General features: G+C 50.1%; 1 pseudogene; it reads right to left on the reverse strand.

Moving 5' to 3' along the window:
* The window catches only part of LOC134432720 (zinc finger protein 850-like), a 359,084-nt pseudogene that overhangs the window by 201,133 nt on the left and 143,778 nt on the right, over positions 1–14,173 (reverse strand).

A 14,173-nucleotide genomic window follows, 5' to 3' on the forward strand; every position in this document is an offset into this window, starting at 1 on the left:
CCCTCCCTGGACACAGTCTCTGTATCACAGGAAACATGGCTTTGTCCATAGCTATACAAAAAAAGAGTCCACCAAAAATGCCACTCCACCTTCTCCATTGCTCCAACATCTCTCTTACTTGCCCAGACCTTCACCACTTGCCCATTTCCTTCTTCATCCTCTACTCTTATCTCTCCTTTAAGAAGGGTTAATGTTCTGTAAAGTTTGCATTGTCCACAAAGGGTTAAAAGCTGCTACAAACTGCCAGCTGGGACAGCAGCCGACTCCTCACTGCACCTCGCCCCCCTCTTCCCCACAGGCCCAGCTGTGCTGACAGCACATGATATCAAGTTTCAAGATAACAGTCCCCAGCAGGGCTCTCTCCTCTCTCTCTCTCCGAGGGGGTTTACCTGGTACATGGCTATACAAATTCCCGGTGCTTCTCTCTCTCCTCCACCCTTGGGCCGGGCCCACCTCATGGCTATGCGGCTTCCCCTGCCCTGCCCAGCAGCAGACAGCTGGGCAGGGGAGGCCTGACCTGCTTCCGTCACTGAAATCCCAAGAGGGCTTCCCAGGGGAGCAGATCTGCTTTTAACCCCTGTGTGTTCTCAGAGGCGGATCCAAATCCCAGTCAAACCAGGTGCTAGTATTAAAATCTGAACACCTATTGGGCTGACCACAGCATCCCAGAAATCCCATTTCCTGTCAATCCACCACACACAGGAAAACCGGATCTTTGGACGGTGTCGATCCGATGGCCTGGTACATCAGAGCCACAAAAATACGACGCCTTAGTTGATTCTGGTGCGCAGTGTACCCTGATACCATTGGGGCATGTGGGGGCAGAATCTGTTTCCATTGCTGAGGTGAGGGGGGATCCCAGCAATTGACCCCGTTGGAAGCTGAGGTGAGCCTGACTGGGAAAGAGTGGCAGAAACATCCTATTGTGACTGGCCCAGAGGCCCCGTGGATTCTGGGCATTGACTTCCTCTGGAAAAGCTTTACAAAGACCCAAAGGGACTCAGGTGGACTTTTGGAATAGCTGCTGCAGAGACCGAGAACATGAAGCAGTTGAACACTTTGCCTGGACTATCAGAAAACCCATCTGCAGTAGGACTCCTGAGGGTAGAACAGCAACAAATACCAATTGCCACCTCGACAGTGCACCTCTTGAAGTATCAGACAAATCGGGATGCCGTGATCCCCATCCACAAAATGATCTGCAAGCTGGACAGCCAAGAAGTAGTAATCAGCAAAACCCACTCACCCTTCAACAGTCCCATCTGGCCTGTGCACAAGTCTGACAGAGAATGGAGATTGACTGTGGACTATCGTGCATTGAATGAAGTGACTCCACTGCTGAGCTCTGCTGTGCCGGACATGCTGGAACTCCAGTACGAGCTGAAGTCCAAGGCAGCAAAGTGCTTTGCCACCATTGACATTGCTAACGCGTTTTTCTCCATTCCTCAGGCAGCAGAAGGCAGGCCTCAGTTTGCTTCACCTGGAGGGAAGTGCAGTACACCTGGAACAGACTGCCCCAGGGGTGGAAGCGCAGTCCCACCATCTACCAGGGACTGATCCAGACTGCACTGGAAAAGGGTGAAGCTCCAGAACACCTGCAGTATATTGATGACATCATTGTGGGGGAACACGGCAATGGAAGTGTTTGAGAAAGGAGAGAAAATCACCCAGATTCTCCTGAAAGCCGGCTTCTCCATCAAGAAGAGCAAAGTAAAGGGACCTGCTCAAGAGATCCAGTTTCTGGGAGTGAAGTGGCAAGACGGAGGGCGTCAGATTCCCACCAATGCCATTAAGAAGATCACAGCGATGTCTTCACCCACCAATAAGAAAGAAACACAAGCTTTCCTAGGTGCCACAGGCTTTTGGAGAATGTACATTCCTGAGTACAGTCAGATCGTGAGCCCTCTTTACCTGGTCACCTGCAAGAAGAACGAGTTCCACTGGGGCCCTGAGCAGCAGCAAGCCTTTGCCCAGATCAAGCAGGAGATTGTTCATGCAGTAGCCCTTGGCCCAGTCAGGACAGGACCAGAGGTGAAGAACGTGCTCTACTCTGCAGCTGGGAACCATGGCTTGTCCTGGAGCCTTTGGCAGAAGGTGCCTGGGGAGACTCGAGGCCGACCACTGGGATTTTGGAGTCGAAGCTACAGAGGGTGAGAAGCCAACTACACTCCCACAGAGAAGGAAATCTTGGCTGCCTATGAAGGAGTCCAGGCTGCCTCAGAGGTGATTGGCACGGAAGCACAACTCCTCCTGGCACCCCGACTACCGGTGCTGGGGTGGATGTTCAAAGGAAAGGTTCCCACCCCGCACCACACCACTGACGCTACATGGAGTAAACGGATTGCTCTTATCCCACAGTGCGCCCGTATTGGAAACCTGAATTGCCCTGGGATTTTGGAGATAATTACAAACTGGCCAGAAGGTGAGAACTTTGGTCCTACTGATGAAGAGCAACAAGAACCAGCGACACGGGCTGGAGAGGCTCCTCCCTATAACCAACTGCCCCCAGAGGAAACGCGCTACGCTCTTTTCACTGACGGTTCCTGTCACATCGCAGGGATGGACCAGAAGTGGAAAGCAGCCGTATGGAGCCCCACACGACAGGTGGCAGAGGCTGCTGAAGGAGAAGGTGGATAAAGTCAACTTACAGAACTCAGAGATGTTCAGCTGGCCCTGGACAATGCTAAGGGAGAGAAATGGCCAAAGCTCTGCCTCTACACTGATTCATGGATGGTAGCCAATGCTCTGTGGGGATGGCTGGAGAGGTGCAAAAAGGCCAACTGGCAGCGTAGGTGTCATGGTTTGATGCTGGCACAATGCCAGTGCCCCGATGAAAATACATTCTCCCTGGTGTCTGCTGTGAGATGTGACCAGGAATAAGAAAAGCAGGCCCCCACTCAGAAATAAAGAAAAGAAACCTTTATTAACTAAACTACAACTCTAAGTAACAAGAAACACACAGGGAAAATGAAAACTTTCCAAAAACATTTCCTCCCCCCCACAACAAATTTCCAATACATCTATCCCCCAAATCACCAACTCCCGGTCCATCACCACCCTTTAGGTAATCAATTCTCAGTTCATCAAGGGGAAAGGAGTCCTTGTGCCATAGGCTTCCCCAGGAAACACCGCTGAAATCTCGTGTGTTTCCACGTCACTCGTGGCACCACCTGCAGAACATCTGCCATTGTGACATCTTCCTTCCATGTCCAGTGCTCTCACCACTGCACATGGACCAGAGCTGCTTCTAGGGTTGTCCTTTTAAGGATGCTTGGTCCCGTTCCAAAAAGGGCACAGTCACACCTTTGGGACACCTATCCCCCCCAAATTTCACTCCCAGGGGCCCCGGGGTACCAACACTGAACCCTCTTGGCTCTGAGCCATTGCCTCCTCCTGGATGCAGTCTCTGTGTCACAGGAAACATGGTTCTGTCCATGGCTACACAAGAAAAGTCCAGCTAAGGCCACTCCATCATCTCTTCCCACCTAAGATTATTCTCTACTCTCCTGACATCTTTCACTTGCCCAGACCTTCACACTTACACATTTTCTTCCTCCATTTCATCTCTTATCTCTCTTCTAGGAAAGGTTAATGTTCTGCAAAGTTTTCCTTGTCCGAAAAAGGGTTAAAAGCTCGGGCTCTGCCCACCCAAAGCTCCCACTGCTGCCGGACCCTTCTCTGCCAGCCGGGCTGTGCTGCCAGCACAGGATATCAAATTTCAGGGTGGCACAGGCGCTCTGTCTCTTTCTGTCTCCTGGGGGGGAGGTGTGGCTGCCCGATGCCTCTCGGGGCTCTTCCACCCTTCCATCCTCGGGCCAGGCCTACCTCACCCAGCCCCAAACCAGCCAGGAGCTGGGCAGGGGAGGCCCGACCTGCTTCCCTCGCTGGAGCCCTAGAGAGCTTCCCTCGGGAGTGCTCTGCTTTTTAACCCCTGAGTTCTCAGAGGCGTATCCAATGTCCCCAGTGGCCAAACCAGGTGCCAGTATTCAAATGTGAGCACCTATTGGCCTGACCACTTCATATCCCAGAAAACTAACTTCCTCTCAAACCATGACATCTATAAAATCTCAGTCCAGTTTATCCCAGTCTGTAGGAACCCAGTCCATTTGATCCCAATCCATATTTGATCCCAGTCCATATTTAATCCCTGTCCATAGTTTATCCTAGTCCATATTTGATCCCAGTCCATAAAATCTGTCATATTTGATCCAGGCCATATTTGATTCCAGTCCAAATTGATCCCAGTCCAAAGTTGATCCCAGTCCTGATTTGATCCCAGTCCAGTTTATCCCAGTCCACAGTTGATTTTAGTCCATATTTGATCCCAGTCCATTTTTTATCCCAATTCATACTTGATCCCATCCCGTGTTTGATCTCAGTCTATATAAGCTCAGTCCAGTTTATCTCACACTGTAGGATTCCAATCAATAGTTGATCCCAGTCCATATTTGATCCCAGTCCATATTTGATCCAAGTCCATATTTGATCCCAGTCCCTATTTGATCCCAACCCCTATTTGATCCCAGTCCATGTTTGATGCCAGTCCGTATTGCCCTGCACACATTCCAAAAGTCTGCAATTCCAGGTCCCAGCCAGGAAAAGATGTTCCTGCCCTTGAAGGGAAATGGAGCAAAGTCCTACAGAGACATTTCCCTGTCAGCCTTCAGGACTTCAGCTCCTGGGACTGGGAACTGAAATAGTAATTGGGAAATAAAATAATAAATAATCAGGGGAGGGTCTGTGGGGACATCTAAATCAGGGCAGGGGTCAATTAAATCAGGCAAGGGGACAGCTAAATCAGGGCAGGGGTCAATTAAATCAGGAGAAGGGGAATTAAAATAGGGAAAGGCTAAATTAAATCAGGGGAGGCGTCAAATAAATCAGGGAAAGGTCAGCTAAATCAGGGGAGGGTCTTTGGTGGCAGGGGTCAAGTACATCAGGGGAGGGGTCAATTTAATCAGGGGAGGGTCTTCGCTGGTCACTGGGGCAATTAAATATAGGGAGGGTCTCTGGTGGTCCATGGGTCCACCATGGAGACACTGAGAGTGAAACAGAGCAGGCAAAGAGAGGCAGGAGAGAAAAAGGGACACCAAGACAAGGAGCTGAGAAGGCGGCACTCTGCAAACAGAACTGCAACAGACTGAACATGAACGGGAGAGAAATCAGTAAGTCTCAGAGTTTTTTTTGCTGTCAAATACATCCCACACACCCAGCCCCACACTATCTCCATCCCACCACTCTAATTGAGATCCGACAACTCTAAATCACTTCCCAACCTCATGTCAGCCTGATGGCTGCGGAATCGAGTGAGTTTGGCATGGGATTGAGTTTTTTGAGGTGGGTTTGAGCTCTTTTTGGGGTAAGATTGAGCTGTTTTCACTGGGATTTGAGTGGTTTGGAGGTGACAGATCCATTCCTCTTGGCTTTTGCAGTGCAAAGAGATGGAGAATAGAAAAAAATTAAGGTGAAATTAAAAGTAGAAGCAGCCAGGTGTGTTCTCAACATGGATCACAGGGAATGTGAGTGACCAGGGCTGTGCCCAAAGTGCCTTCTCCAGTGGGGGATGGAGCTGGAGCAGCACACGAAGCTCTGCCCGCACTCGGGGCACTCGCAGGGCTTCCCTTACCGGTGCCTCTGTTGGTGTCGGGTCAAGTGAGAGCTCCTGGAGAAGCTCTTCCCACACTGGGGACACTCGTAGGGCCTCTCCCCAGTGTGGATGCGCTGGTGCCTGACGAGGGTGGAGTTGCACTTGAATCCCTTCCCGCAGTCGGGGCAGCGGAAGGGCCTCTCCTCTGTGTGAATCTGATAGTGCCGGAGGACATGGGAGCTGGTCGGAAACCTCTTCCTGCATTTATCACACTCGTAGGGTCTCTCCCCAGTGTGGATGCGCCGGTGGATGATGAGGTCGGAGTTGTACTTGAATCCCTTCCCACAGTCGGGGCATTGGAAGGGCCTCTCCTCTGTGTGATTCCGATAGTGCCGGAGGAGAATGGAGCTGGTCTTAAACCTCTTCCCACACTTGGAACACTCGTAGGGCCTCTCCCCAGTGTGGGTCCTCTGGTGCGTGACCAGGCTGGAGCTCTCTCTGAAGCACATCCCACACTCGGAGCACTTGTACGGCCTTTCTCCAGTGTGGATCCTCTGGTGGCTGATCAGACTGGAGCTCACGCGGAAGCTCTTCCCACACTCTCCACATTCATAGGGCTTCTCTCCAGTGTGGGTCCTCTGGTGCTGGTTCAGGTGAGAGCTCTGGCTGAACCTCTTCCCACACTTGGAACACTCATAGGACTTCTCTCCAGTGTGGATCCTCTGGTGGCTCATCAGTTTGCAGTTCCACCGGAAGCTCTTCCCACACTCCCCACACTCGTAGGGCTGTTCCCCAGTGTGGATCCTCTGGTGCACAATTAGGTTGGAGTTCCACCTGAAGCTCTTCCCACATTCCCCACATGTGTGGGGCTTCTCCCCATCATGGAGCTGCTCATGGAGCACCAGCTCTGAGCTCTGGCTCCGTCTCTGGCCACCTTCTCGGCCCAGGCTGGCTCTTTCCCCCTCAGATCCCCGCCAGCTGCGTTTGCAGCCCCTCCTCATGTGGCATCTCCGGGGCTTTTCCTCCCCGTTGGCTTCCTGCGCCGTGGAGCCGCTCAAAACGGCCTCTTCCACCAGGTTCTGCCGCGGGCCTTTTTCCTCCCTGCTCTCCATGCTCAGCTCCTGCTCTGGGGGAGGAAGGACAAGGACAGGATGGGATTTGCCTCCGTGCCACAGGCAAGGGCAAGGAGATCCCCCAGGGCTGAGCTGCAGCCGGGGCCGTGCTGGGCTGGGAGATGGAGCAGCACAGAGGGGAAAGGGGCACTGACTTCCTCCTCACCTGCCTCAGTGTCCTGGGGCATCTTCCTCGCAGCCTCCCTGGGGCTGGCAATGGGAAATCCTGGTTTGGGGAAAACAAGGGATGAGCGCGTTTGTAGGAGCACTGGGGGATAGGACAGTCGGGACAGATGGAGACGAGAGATCTCTGCAGCCAGGTCGTGGAACTTGCGATTTATTGCAAAGGGCCTGGGTGCAGGGCCCTGCTTGGAGCTGCCAGGCACAGCTCGGAGAAGGCCCGAGAGAAGAGAGGGGTAGAGGGGTTAAGAAGGTAAAAGACTAAGACAGGGAAGAGCATAATAGAGCAACGTTCCGATTATAACACAATAAATTTTCTTCTGTGTTGAATATCCTATTTCTCACCAACCAATCTAGTACAAGATACAAATGCTACAGAATTTACATACATTGTGTAAGAATCATTACATCACCATACTCTGTTACATTTTACACCCTAAAAACTCCTCTTTGGACCCCTTCTATTGAGCTAGTGGGGTCTGCTCTGACCCTTGGACCTGTCATCAAGCAGAGGGAATTGTTTCATCAAAAGGGGATTACCTTCAGTTGGGCCACACCATTGTTTTCCAGTTGTTCACTAACTAAGGTATCTCAGATCTTGCTTTCATTTCAGTCTTCCTTACACTTTCTATATTCTCAAAATCTTTTTCAAGACAATCATATTTATAAGGCTTTCCTGTTTCACCTTCCCCAACACACATTGAGTTTGAAAGTCCCTTTTCCCCAAGTCCATGTCTACAAGTCACCGGCCACCTCGGCTCCAGAAAAACCTCCCAAACACCAAGACTCAGCCCTGAAAAAGCCTCCCAGGAGTTCCCCGTCCCTGGTCCCTCCCCTCTGGTGTTCGGGGGTTCCCCCCTGTCCCAGCTACTCGGGGGTCACGCTTGGACTGGGGGTCCCCCTTGTTCCTGGTGCCCACCCTGCCCAGGCTGCTGGCAGTCCCAGCAATCCCAAAAGCTCCCCCTGCTTCGCTCTCCCCATTTCGGGATGCCGGGGCTGTTTGGGCTTCCGGGCTCCCTTCTCCCCTCATTCTCTGCTCTGGGCTGCAGCGGCTCCAAAGAGTCCCCCCTGCCCCTCTCCAGGCTCTTGAAGCTCCCGCCAATGGCGGCGCTCCCCCCTCTCTGGGCTCCCCCCTTTGGGCTCCTGGGGGACACAGGGCTCTGCTCCTCCAGGCTGCCTCTGCCGACAGCCGCCACCGCCACCCTCGATGTCCCCCCAAGGGGCCTTTTCTGCTCAGCCTGGGACTTCTTCAGTCTCCAAACATCCCCCAAAAGCCCCAACCCAGGGACCCCCGGGATATCTGGGCCCAGCTCCCCCTCCCTGCTCACCGGCGCGATTGGGGGGTGATCATCCCACAGGTGGGGGCTGCGAATTCAGGCAGGGATTGACAGCGTGGTTCCCTCAGCTCAGCCTCCATCTGCCTTTGTCCCTTCCTCCCCACTCCTCCCCTTCCATCCCCCATCCTCCTCCCCCTCTGTCTTATCCCCACCTCCTTCTCCTCTTCCATCCCTCCCCTTCCACCCCATCTCCTCCTCCACCCTAACCCCACCTCCTTCCCCTCCTTCCATTGCTGCTCTCTGCCTTCATCCCTTCTCTTCCATCCCTCCCCCTGCTCTTCCTCCCTAACCCCACCTCCTTCTCCCCCTTTGTAATGAGTTAATGTCTTAGTTTGTTCATCAAGTTGCTAAAGACTATGTAAAGGGGAAAAGCCAATAATAGAAAAACCACAAAGAAAGATGTAACAAGCTAGTATGTTGCAAGATGAATATAACGGGCTAATATACTGCAAAATAAATGTCATAAGGCTTAAACTGTAAAATGTTAGAAGCTAATATGTTGAAAGGCTAAATAAGCAATGTGTAACTATACGTAGCTATGTGCCTATTGTTTGCCGAGGAGTAAGGGGCAAGGCCCTTGACATGGGTAGCGGGCCTGCTATGATTGATAGCACAATATTTGCTTATCTGCTCAGTAAGCTTGAAGTTCCAGGAACCAGACCAACCATACCAACTAAGGAAAGGTTGACCGTGGGGCAAGAAGTGAAAGAATACCAGCCTTCATCCTCGGTCCACCGAGAGGCAGACTACGACCACCTAGCAACAGGAGGAGAACGCACAGAGTACTACCCTGAAAGACACGCCAACCCGGAAGCAGGACTGTATATAAACCCCACGAAATACCAGAAGCGGGCGGCAGTTGGCGGAGCGGAGACTCCCCTGTCGCCCAGCGCTGATTTGCTTTTTGCCTTGCTTGCTGTAATCAATAAAAATTGTTAATCTGATTATACTCACTCAGCAGATTGTCCACTCCAATTTATAACACCCTTCATCCCTGCCTTTCCCTCCCTCCTCCTCCTCCCCCAGCAGCAGCCACACCCTCGGTGCCCCGTTCCCGCAGCCCTCACAGCCCGCCGCAGGAGCGGGGATGGAGCCAGGACAGGTCGGGATGGGCAGCGCGGGGCTCTCGGCTACTCCAGCCGCTGCGGGCGGGGGGAACCCGGCCCGGCCCAAAGGAGAAGCAAACTGGGCAAACTGGGGGCTGCACATCCAAACTGGGCCTTGCTGGGGACCCTGCCTGGGCACTGCCAGCCCTTGGGGCTCCTCTCGGCACATCCGCCAGGGGGGAACGCACACAGGGCTGGGGGATGCCAGCAGTGGCAGCACTGCCAGGGACTGGGCTGCACTGGGATCATACTGGGAGTGACTGGGACTGTACTGGCCTTGTACAGATATCATACTGGGATCATACTGGGAGTGACTGGGACTGTACTGGGCTTGTATTGACATCATACTGGGATCATATTGCCATGCCAGGGCAGACTGTGATCGCACTGATGGACACTGGGATCATACTGGGAGTGAGCAGGGGCCTGCAGGAGGCAACTGAGACCATGTTAGGGGCAAATGGGATATACTGGGAGTGACTGGGATTATGCTGAGGATGACTGGGAGCAGCTGTGAGTAACTGGGATCATGGTGGGAGCAACTGGGAAGAACAGGGAGTGACTGGGTGCATGCTGGCGGCGATTGGAAACTGCTGGGCTTGTGCTGGGATGAACTGGGATCATACTGGTGGTGACTGGGATCATACTGGCAGTGAGTGCCACTACTCTGACGCTGACTGGGAGTGCTTGTGAGCAAATGGGATCATACTGGAAGGAACTAGAAAGATGGTAGAGGGAACTGGGGTACCCTGGGAGATACTGGGAGTGACTGGAAGGAAAGTGAGGGTGAAAGAGAGGAACTGGAACCATGTAGAGAAAAACTGGTTTATTCTGGCAGAGACTGGGAGCACACTGGGCTCATATTTGGGCCATACTGGGAGGGACTGGACTAATACTGGGAGGAACTGAGTGTCACAGTGAGCACTCCCTGCACATCATCCCCCATACTGGGCCTGACTGGGAGCAACTGGGAGCAAATGGCATCATACTGGGACTCACTGAGTTGATTGAGGAAGCAACTGGAACCATGCTGGTGGCAGCTGGGACCATACTGAGAGAGACTGGAAGTAGGTGGGATTATACTTGTAAAAAATGCATATTTTGTGATTGGGTTATCCCAAATATTAAAATGAATATTATATGTCTTGTGTTAGAAAGTACTGCTGTATTAATTCTCTTAAGTAGTGAGTTGAATATGGTTTTAGGTTATTAAAAAATGTTAACATATAAACTATGCTTGGTAAGAGACTTTTTTTAAAGAAAGGACTTGGAGCGAGATAGCAGCCACAGGATACCTAAATCTTTCAGAGAAAAAGAATTGATTGCCCTTTTATCAGAAGAAATGAACTTCTTCCTGCCTCAAAGGCGCTGTTAGGATTCAGAGGCAGAAGCTGGCACTGACCAGACAGAATCCTGTGTTTGGATTTATGCATCATGTATGAAGTGTATGAATATGCAACAGGCTATTGTTCTTAATGGTTAATCCTGTGTTAACCGGTGTCGTTTTTCAGGCTTGTGCTGCCCAGAAAAAGGTACCCGGACATCCGTAACTCTTTGTATTTATTGTCTCATATTGTCCTAATTCGATTTCTCCAAACTGTGATTACTCTAATTGTATTACTATTTTTCATACCCATTTTATTACTATTATGGTTTTAAAATTTTAAAAGCAAGTGATTGGCGTTTTTCACAATTTGGTAGCAGAGGATGGTTACTAACACCTCGCTGCCGGTGCTTTAGGAGAGTCAGAGTGGGGAAGGCGCGCCCTGCCCCATTGGCAGCCTCGCTCTGTCTCCCCTGGAGTGACCGACAGACGCAGGTTATGGTTGACAAAAGGAGACAATAAAACAAAGAGAACGGAAAAAGGCTCCCTACAACCGCGGTAATTGGCCCCCTAAGAGTAGTAATGTGCATGAAGACCCCTGGGAAAAGGGATTGGTAAGTATTTCTCAGGGGGGCAGGTACAGAGGGATGAATGTGTGTGAATGAGAGGAGGGCTGGTTGTGCCAGACTTGCCAAGTGAGTGCTGGAGTCTCCCACGCTGCGTTTCCGACTTTCCGCGCTAAGTGGCCAGGAAAGAGATGAAGAGAATGTTAACAGGAGTGAGAGAATCCCCCGGGGTAACTGGGACTGGGTCTCAGAGAGGGGCTAAACCCCTCGGCGGAAGGGAGCAGGAGTTTCCGAGCCCAATCCACTAGGAAACGGGACAAAATGGGCCCCTAAAAACCTGCTGGGTTGAGGGATAAGAGTGTCGCAGACATTTCTTCACAGAAATCCTTTCTTTCGGATTTCTGTGTCTTCTGGAGGCCAGAGGCCTCAGAAGAAAAGGTAAACAATTATTATCAGATGCTGTGGAATGTAACAGGGGTTTCTTGATTGGCTCATTTTCTATGTTTATATTTAAGGGCCAATCACCAGTGCAAGCTAGGAGACTGAGTCCTTGGGCTAAACTTTGTTGTACATTCATTCTACCTATTCTTAGCCTAGCCTAGCTGCTCTGCAAACCTCTCTCTATATTCTATTTAGCATAGTCTTAATGTATTATATATGATATCTCAATAAATACAGCCTTCTGATTCAAGAAACAAGATTCACCGTCTCTCTCTCACCAGCAGCGACCCACTCAGGCGCAGTAATACCAGAGTGCCCAAGAGCATCCAGAATTAAAACCTGCTGGGTTGAGGAATTAACATTCCAAGAGCATTCAATGTTGTGCAAAACTCTACCAGATTGAGGATATGCTCAAGAGCATCTGGGGTTGGACAGCACAGCTGGGTTGAGGGATATGCAAGAGCACCAGGACTGGCCAGAAACACCTAAACTTGTAATAGTGATGTGAAAGTGTATGGTAGAGATAATTAATGCTATTAATGTATAAAATATTGTAAACTCCACACTAAGTCTCTTGACCATCCTGGCAGGGAGCAGTGTCTTATTCATATACATCCAGTTCCTGGACTTGGTTGAGATAAACATCAGGGTTTTTAATGAAAGAATAGAAGCTTCCAGGGCGATAATCGCTGGCTTCCCTGGGTCACCAGGTCCAGCCAAGAGTGATTAACGCCTCGTCGATTACAGCTACCAAGAATATCCACAGCCCCACCCTGATGCATGTGAATGCTGACTTCCCCAGGGTCTACTGACAACATCAGACACCTGGACTGAGTCTTTGTCCACCTCTGTATAGGTAAAGATACGGTTATGCATGGGAAGAGACACAAAGAACATTTGGTCATCTCTGCCTCCAGCAGAATAAACTGTAAAAGAACTCGCTGCGTCAGGCAGCATTTGTGAACAGAGGGAGACTCTGACATTCGGAGCTCAGATCCGTGTTCACCCAGCACCGAACCCGGGCTCGACGCTGACCCTTGGCTGTGCTGGTTTTGACAACCGAACTTCAGTCGCACAGACAAATTAATAAATCTTTGCTAAATTTTCTTATAAGTTTGGCTCTCGATTTGATCATATATAACAAAAGGTACGTTATTGTTGTCTTGTTGTGTGTGAGAGTGAGTCACACACAAAATCAGCCTCAGCTTCCCGGGCGGGTGGGAAGGGGGGCTGTGGAAAGAGGAGTGTGTGACCCACAGATAAGCCATTGTTCTCCTGGGCATGTGGGGGCTGGGGCATAAGGTACAGGTGACCTGCAAAGGGGCCATTGTCCCCAGGGCATGTGAGGGGGCCGTGGCTAAGGAGTGTGAGTGACACACAAATCAGCCTCACAGGTGAACGGCACTGGAGGCAGCAGAGTCAGGGCCCTCCCAGGAGGCCCGGAGATACTGAGACCCAGAGGCCAACCCAAAGGTGAGGGGGGGCCACAGGGACCCGCGATTCTCTGTCAACAGGGATCCACTCTGTGTCCTGAGGGTGGGAAAGAATGTGTGGGAGAGAATGGGAAATAAAAGTGAGTGAATGTAGACAAATGAAAGTAAAGGTAATGTAGATTCTCTATTTTGAGCTTCACTATATCTCCTTGGAGGGAGGTGTATTGTACTGAAAGTAGTGTGAGAAAAAAGATTTTTATTTTTGTGCGTGTTGTTGAAAGAAAAGCGGTATTTAGGTTGTTAGTGAATGTGAAAAACAGAGGCAGAAGATGAATAGATAAAATCTTGAAAAATGAGACAGAAAACCAGTAAGTTGGATACAGGGAAAAAAAAGGAAAAAAATAGTCCTTTGGGAGTTATGTTAGCTAACAGAGATAGATCTCCTTGCTAAAGGAGAAAATACAGGATATGTAGTAGTCGATGGGAACAACATGCAAACGATGGAAAAAGGGAAATTAACCTTAAACTAGTAAGCTGAAACTTGTGAATTACATACTTTAAAAAGAGCACTAGAATATTTAACACAAAATAAATGAACTATATATACTGTTTCAAGGTATGCCTTTAGAGTAGTACATACCTGTAAAAATTTTGGAAAGGAAAAAGATTACTTAATTCAAGAAGAAAAGGACTAGTACATGAGGAACTTATTTTATAGGTTTTAGAGGCATTGCAATTACCTAAAAGAGATAGCTATAGTACATATTAGGGAACTCCAAAAGGGAAAGACCCCAGAAAGAGGAGGAAAAAATTTGGCAGATCACAAAGCTAAGGATGCAGCAGAAAATGGAGCTGAAAGAGTTATGTTAATATTAACTCCAAACGAGGAAAAACTGGAAATTCCAAAGTTTAGGGAGGCTGAGAAAAAAGAATTAAACAAGACAGGAAATAAACAAGATAAATCAGCGAAATGGAAACTTCTTGATGGAAGACAATTACCAAATAAAATGTACTTCTAGGAAAATATTAGAAGACATGCATTAGAAAACCCACTGGGGTACTCAAGCTTTGTGTGATCATTTTTTAA

This window comes from Melospiza melodia (assembly GCF_035770615.1).
Source record: "Melospiza melodia melodia isolate bMelMel2 chromosome 7 unlocalized genomic scaffold, bMelMel2.pri SUPER_7_unloc_1, whole genome shotgun sequence".
Lineage (NCBI taxonomy): Eukaryota > Metazoa > Chordata > Aves > Passeriformes > Passerellidae > Melospiza > Melospiza melodia.